This window comes from Pundamilia nyererei, unplaced genomic scaffold, assembly GCF_000239375.1.
Source record: "Pundamilia nyererei isolate P.nyererei 1_Seehausen unplaced genomic scaffold, PunNye1.0 scaffold00851, whole genome shotgun sequence".
Lineage (NCBI taxonomy): Eukaryota > Metazoa > Chordata > Actinopteri > Cichliformes > Cichlidae > Pundamilia > Pundamilia nyererei.
This window is the reverse complement of record NW_005188252.1, coordinates 1-6,045: the sequence shown is the minus strand read 5'-3', so window position 1 is coordinate 6,045 and position 6,045 is coordinate 1. Positions and strand designations below refer to the sequence as shown.

The following is a 6,045-nucleotide window of genomic DNA, read 5'->3' as shown; positions in this document are numbered from 1 at the left end:
AGAAGACGTGCTTAAGCGGAATTCCTGGGAAGACACCGGGGCTGCTGAGGGCAGACTGTCGCTGTCAGCGGACTGGGTCACACACGGAAACTTTTCTTTAACCTTGAAGCAAGCTCAGAAAGACGATCAGGGCGATTACTTCTGCTACATCCAAGATGAAGTCGTGATTGCCGTGAGGCTGACGGTCACCAGCCAGAGGAGTCCGGATCAGAGCAACAGCACCCGTCCTCCTTTTGTGCCTGTGAGTATTCAGGGATGTCACATGTGTCACAGGAAGGACGCACAGGAAGGCAGCGTACAGACGGTAGCTGAGGTTGCACTTGACTCGAACGGTTGCACTTACTGAAGTGCGTTACCTCAGACTATGACACACTGGTTTGCCACTTTCATCTGTTTTTATGCAACATATCCTGGTAATTAATAGAATGTAATAGAAAGTATAGATATTTGTGTGAAAATGTAATAAAAGTAAGAAGTTATCAGAATGAAATTCTCGTCTAAATCTGAGTGCATTTCTGTTGTTTTATCTCTGCAGCCGACACCGAGAGCCTGTGAAGAAAGTAGATTTCTGCCTGCGGTGATCATTATCATTACAGCCTTGGTGTGTTTGCCTGTCGGCCTTTTGATTGGCCGGTTAATGACATCATGCTGCCCCAGAGGTGCCTCATACGGGCACTGCGGTCGACCAAATGAAGCCTAGATGGACCATGAGAACCTCTCCTCTTCCTCCTCTTCAGCACATCTGCCAGAAGCTGCCTCTCCTGCACAATGCCAGCTTTTATGAATGCGCTTTAGTGTTTAGTGTGCACTTTAATAATGCCAACGGTAGTCACAAATGATAACAATGACCATTCACATATGATTTTAGATTTGATTTGTTTTATTCTTAAAATCTATGCCTATATTTGTATATATATTTTCTAAATAAATAAAAATCTCATTGAGATTCAAATCTCAGTTTCAACAGAGACCATCTGTACTATCATGGGCTTCAGTTTATGTTAAAGGCTCATCTTTCCAAACAGAAGCTGAGAGAGAGAGCGAGAGAGACCTTTATTTGTCACATGCATATGCAGTGAAATTGGACCCCTTCCAACCATACATTCATTTTAGAGACATCACATTAGAGGGGACAGGTCGGAGAGAGGTAGGAACTGGAAACAATGAAATATGCAATCCACGAGGGAAGACGAGGAGAGAGAAAAAAGCTCCAGCCAGACTGAGCTTCTAGAGGAGAACAGTTTGAGAACAAAAGAAGGAGCAAAGGCAATTCACTTCTTTATATTTCACTACAAAAATCTTTGGTCTAAGGATGTCCGCCAAAAAACACTGGCAACTGTTTGCTCATAAATGTGTTGCTCATATTTTCACTGTTCAATGTGGGGAACACTTTTTGCCACGCCCATGCTTGTTCTGACTCAGTGTTTCAGAAAAAGCGGCAATTTCACCTCACCATTAAACAAATGTTAGTTTCAGTGAGATTCTGCTGATTCAAAACACTACAGGTCACGTTGGACAGAAAAGTAAAAACAAAAACAACACACACACACAATTACAAGCATTTTGAGACAGGACTTGAAAGTGGAGTTGTGGTTATGGCTGTCTGGTGGGAAGGAGTGGTGGAGGCGAGGAGCGGGGCACCTGAAGACTCTACGCATAAAAACAGCATAAATACATGTCTCTGAAGTACACTGAGGCTAGAGGGTAACAAAGCCGGCCGTGTCATGTGCAACAACGCATTCACACAACTGTGATAATAACAACAACAACAACAATAATAACAATAATAATAATAATAGTGTGACTTATGCAAGCCAGATCCTTTTATTTAGCAAAATTGTAATTAATAGCTACTGAAATGTTATTGTTGAGGGGCACAGGCGGGATGCCACACGCACACACATAAAGAAAGAGGGAAAAAACTTCAATAAACGGTACTTGCCTGCTACACCGGCCTCTCCTCTCCACGCCTGCCCTTAAGTGGGGGAAACGTGTGTAACCGGTTTCTGCTTCATCCCGCTGGAACAGTTCGGCCCAGGGGCGATTTTAGCCCAGTAATTAAGGTTAGAATATTTTTTCTATTCCAATCCATTCTTCGTTTGCAGCATTTAAATAACCTTGATCAGATTTGATGGTTTTGTTACAGACTTTTCAAAAAAAAAAAAGTGTTTTGCTTTTCTTTAACAAATGTGGGGGTTAAATTGTGTTAAAATGTACAAAACAGTGATGTCATGTTTTGAGACGAGGACCCAGACACAGAGAGACTTGATGAATTTAATAATCTTATGATTTAATAAAGAAATTTGCAGACTTACACAGAGATGGTAAAATGATGATGACTGATAACGGATACGAAGATAACAGACGATGAGGACAGGGAGGAACAGGGGTTTAAATGCACCAAGGAGACAGAGAGAACTCGGGACAACATTTAAGGATGCAGGGACTGACAGAGACAGGTTTATCTCTCCTGGCTGCTCAGCACCCCCAAAGCTCTGATTCTAGAATCGCCGCTGGTTCGGCCCAAACAGACTCCTCGACTCTGCGATGTGTTGTGTTTTTAAGAAGACAAGGAGTCTCTGATCGTTCGTTGCCACTTTATTTCCTGAATGGAAACAACGGTGTTTTATCAGTGCACAGGCTCGCCACACACCACTCCGCACAGCACACTACGGCAGAACATCTCATTAGCATACAGTTTTACACAATAATAAACAAATGAAAAGTACATAAAACTGGTGTTGGACATGTGTCCACTAAGCACTTATTACACTCGGTGCCCATCAGCTTATCAAACATGTTTTATGTGTCTGTACTACTTAGCTATATCGTGTGCGGAAAAATACAGCTCATCTCTGGTATGGCTACGGCAGACACGTGCAGCCAGCCTCACCGAGAGGGGCGGGGGGGGGGCGTGGTTTCCCCATTACACTGACATTTGTGGCAAGTGGAATAATACCAGATAAACACTGTTAATGTGCTAACGGTGGTGCCGGTGGGGGCGGACTCTTGAAGCACTTAACTTTCTGACCGGTGTTCAGTGTGACACAGATATGTTAGCCTTGCTGCTCGTCCTCGCTGCTTTTACCCGTTTGTCTGCAGATGTCCAGCCTGTTTTAGGAAACTCCTTCACGTTTCCACAAAACTGCACGAACGACGAAGAAGGAAAACTGCTCCGGGCTGAGCCCCATGGGGAGGTGGACGTGGCCGTCCGTCCACCAGCGCGGTGTGTGGACACCCGCCCGGGGCTACCGAGGCCGGATCTTTCGAAACTCGTCCATTTTGTTCAGGCGCATATTTTACAATGACAGTGGCTTTTATTTATTAAGATGCGACAGCCGGGAGATGCGCATCCAGGTTACAGTTCTGGTTCCCTTCAATGTCACCGTGAAAGAGGGAGAAAAAGCGTCGCTGCCGTGTTACTTTTCAACTGCCGACAACAAGTGTGTCTCTGCACGGTGGGAGATGAATCAGCAAGTTGTGTTTGAGTGGAATTCCTGCAAAGACGAAGATAACGGGACTGCTGATGGAAGACTCTCTGGAGACTTTTCCTTAAATCTGCCACATGCGAGGAAGGAACATCGTGGGTATTATTTCTGCTATAAACAAAATGAAGACTGAGAGAAAGAGAGGGATCCATCTGTCGTGAGGCTGAAAGTCAAGATGAGATGCCCTGATAACACCCAGAAGTGGTAAGTAGCCTATCCGGGTTTTTTTTTTCCATAGCCGTGTTCGACATTAGATCAGTATGACGGAGTATTAGGGCCACATAAAAAATGTCTCTTTCGCGAATGAACGCAAAATTCTTTGGGGGAAAAAGATGAAATAGCGATTACGCTCGCACTTTCAAGCCAAACCACTTACACGGCTCCTCTACAAACACTTGATCAGCCATCTTCTCGTGTCTTGTGGCACAGCACACGCAGTGTCGGAATCCTTGCATCAGATGCAAAATTTTGAAGGAGAGATCAAGGAGCTGAACGACAAATCACTCCCCAATTTCGACTTTATTCTCCGAATCATCAATTAGGTATAGTTTTCAATATGGCCCTGATACCCCCTGGCGTCCCGCATATGTCTGAGCAAAGATCATTTTATTATTTACACGTGGTTCTAATACGCACAAACGCGAAGTTTTAACCCTTTAAACCCTGACCTAATTTAGCCTTTTAACCAGGGGTAGGCAACTCCAGGCCTCAAGGGCCGGTGTCCTGTAGGTTTTAGTTGTGTCCTTGATCCATCACAGCTGATTTAAATGGCTAAATGACCTCCTCAACATGTCTTGAAGTTCTCCAGAGGCTGGTAATGAACCAATCATTTGATTCAGGTGTGTTGACCCAGGGTGAGATCTAGAATCTGCAGGACACCGGCCCTCGAGTTACCTACCCTTGCTAAAAATGCTAAACGTATCCGGTGACGTGTTTAATTAAAGTGTTAAGCACGATCGTGATTCGTCACAAAAATCGGAAAATCGAGCTTGATACTAAAAAAAAAAAAAAAAATGTTTCGTCCTGGGAAATTAAACGAAATATTTTTAAATACTCTCAGGAATAATAGGCTCTGGTGTGTAAAGGCCTTTAGACTGCAGAGGCAAAGAAAAAGATGAACAGGAGGCCAATTAACTGTGAGCCCACAATACCCTAGATCAGCGCTCCCCAACCCCCGGTCCTCGGACCGGTACCGGTCCGTGAGTCGTTTGGTACCGGGCCGCGAGAGTTGAGACTCGGGTGAGAAATGTATGGTTTTCAGGGTTTTTATCGGTTTTCAGCGTTATTTTGTTATAGTTTCATTATTTCATCATTAACTCAGTTTTCCTGGGTCTTTTCACGTGTGTTATGAATAAATCTTCTTTTTTTCGGTACCTACTAGTTTTAGTTTGTTGTATTTATCCGCGACACCTTAAAGGCAGGTCCGTGAAAATATTGTCGGGCATAAACCGGTCCGTGGCGCAAAAAAGGTTGGAGACCGCTGCCCTAGATACGTCTCCATTTCATGTGCTGGTTATCATCATAATCGTAATGGCTGCTAAACTGTGACTTACACTGAGCTCGTACTACAGTAACTTTTCCTCAGTGTGATTGTTTATGGACTAGTGTAACTTCTAGATGAAGCACATCAGTATATTTTGGATGAGAGGGCAGAGTGACTTTGACCGAGGCCTCATGACTTCATAGGTGTCGCACGAACACGAGAAGAGCAGCGTGAAATTCCGGGTGTGCTTTGGTGTCATATACGGACAGAAAACCGAAAGGAGCGCGTATAAAGGCGTGGACCCGCTCATGGTATTCAGATGATTATCTCGATTTATTTTGAAGGTGGTCAGAGGGCCCGGTGGCGCCAGTGTTCTGTCAGTGCGCCCCAGGGCGGCTGTGGCTACAATGTAGCTTGCCATCACCAGTGTGTGAATGTGTGAGAATGGGTGGATGACTGAGTGTGTAAAGCGCTTTGGGGTCCTTAGGGACTAGTAAAGCGCTATACAAATGCAGGCAATTTACCATTTACCATTCACTTTTCTCTGCAGCCGACAAAGAAAACGGGACAAACGACAAGAAACCTGAGTAGCTGTCAGCAGAGGAGGAACTTTGGTGCCAGCCTGGAGAAGTTCACTTTCCAGTCAGTCCTGTGGAGGACATTTGGATTCTCGGCCTTATGTGCTGGATCAGGGGCGATTAGGATCAGAGCTTTGGGGGTGCTGAGCACCAGGAGAGCTGCCCAGCCAGACAAGACAAACTTCACTTGTCACAATGAGACTTCTTCCCCATCTCTGTCAGTCCCTGCATCCTTAAATGTCTCCAGTTGTCCTAAGTTCTCTAGAACTGTCACTTTGATGCATTTAAACCCCTGTTCCTCTCTGTTATCAGTCATCAGTGGCGTGCACAGACATTTTGGGGGGCAAGTGCTCCAGGGGGGAAAAAGGGCACTTTTTGCATATGTGGAAAACCTTTTCTTTTTATAATAAAAAAATCGCACAGGTTAAATGCAATTTGACTTTTATTTTCTCCTTTCTCAGCCTCTCTTTCCTAGGCATTATGCTTGCTGAAATTA

General features: G+C 44.6%; 1 long non-coding RNA gene across 1 annotated transcript; it reads left to right on the top strand.

The window, feature by feature from the left end:
- The first annotated feature begins 2,976 nt into the window (after positions 1-2,976).
- LOC106456004 (uncharacterized) lies at positions 2,977-5,974 on the top strand. Its single transcript, XR_001290196.1, has 2 exons — positions 2,977-3,692; positions 5,522-5,974. It is a non-coding gene; the product is annotated as an uncharacterized LOC106456004 (long non-coding RNA).
- The last annotated feature ends 71 nt before the right edge of the window (positions 5,975-6,045 follow it).